Genomic DNA, 1,310 nt, shown 5'->3' with positions numbered 1-1,310 from the left:
TTTTACTTCCCTTGCCTTTGAGGTCAAATTCATAGTATCCTCTTTGAGTCCAAGGTCCATGAGTTTAGTTTCTATGTTTTCTTCTATGCAATTTATGGTTTCAGGTGTTATATTCAGGTCCTTAATCCATTTTCAGTTAATTTTGGTGTATAATAATAGACAACAGTCTAGTTTCATTCTTTTGCCAGTGGCTTTCCAGTTTTCCCAGCACCCTTTATTGAAGAGGCTTTCCTTTCTCCACTGTATGTTTTTGGTTTTTTTGTTGAAAATTATTTGCCCACAAAACGTGGGTTTACTTTTGGACTCTCGATTCTGTTCCATTGGTCTTTGTGTCTGTTTTTCTGCCAATACCAGGCTGTTTTGATTATTGTCACTTTGTACTATAATTATAATTTGTACTTCAAATTATAGTAATGATGCCTCCAGCCTTGTTCTTTTTTCTCAGAATGGCTTTGGCAATTCAGAATGGCTTTTATGCTTCCATACAAATTTGATGATTTTTTGTTCTATTTTGAAAAAGGCCATTTTAAATTTAGGTAACACCATTCTAAAGCTTAGGACAGTGAAAATATGTAGTTTTTTTCTTTCCTTCAGTTTCTTTGGAATCTAGAACAGCGAAAACTTTATCCTGCACATCCTATTGGGCTGCAGTTTTTCCAGAAGAATGAAACTCCATTGTACACTCAATTCAATGAAAATTCCTAAACTAATTTTTCGTTATTGGATTAAGAAATATAATCACATAGACCCCAAAATAATATAATTTAAAAAACCATAATAGATCATTTGGTTAACTCCATAACCAGAGAAAGCAAATCATTGCAGGAGCTCTTATGAACACAGCTGACCATTTCATCCTTCAGTCTGATATGGCAACAAAGGTGGAAGTGAATATATTTGGAAAAAGTGCATCTGAAGAAAGATCACTTTGAGATCTGGATTTTCTTTTACATTTTGTTTTATTTTTCCAGAATAAGTAGAGCTACTCACTTGTTACACCAACGGAAAACTCATTTAACAAACCACTTTTCAATTATGAGTGAATTCACAAATCCCTTGGCAGCTTTATGAGGCTATTGCATAATATGTTTAATGACTTTTTAAAATTTGCTCTCATTGCTTTATGGTTAAGTGATCTATAGCTCTTTCCTCGAACGTCTTTTCTGTTCAATATGCACATGCATTTCTCATTACTCTCAGTGTAATGGAGCAGGATTCTCAGATAGGATAGCTTTGGAACTGTATGTAACAGTTTCATCTGTTTCAGAATAACTTCCTGTACTTTTAGAAGAATAACTCCTATATACACA

The sequence above is a fragment of the Pteropus alecto genome, unplaced genomic scaffold (assembly GCF_000325575.1).
Source record: "Pteropus alecto unplaced genomic scaffold, ASM32557v1 scaffold87, whole genome shotgun sequence".
Classification (NCBI taxonomy): Eukaryota; Metazoa; Chordata; class Mammalia; order Chiroptera; family Pteropodidae; genus Pteropus; species Pteropus alecto.
The sequence above is the reverse complement of the archived record's forward strand: the minus strand, read 5'-3'. Positions refer to the sequence as shown.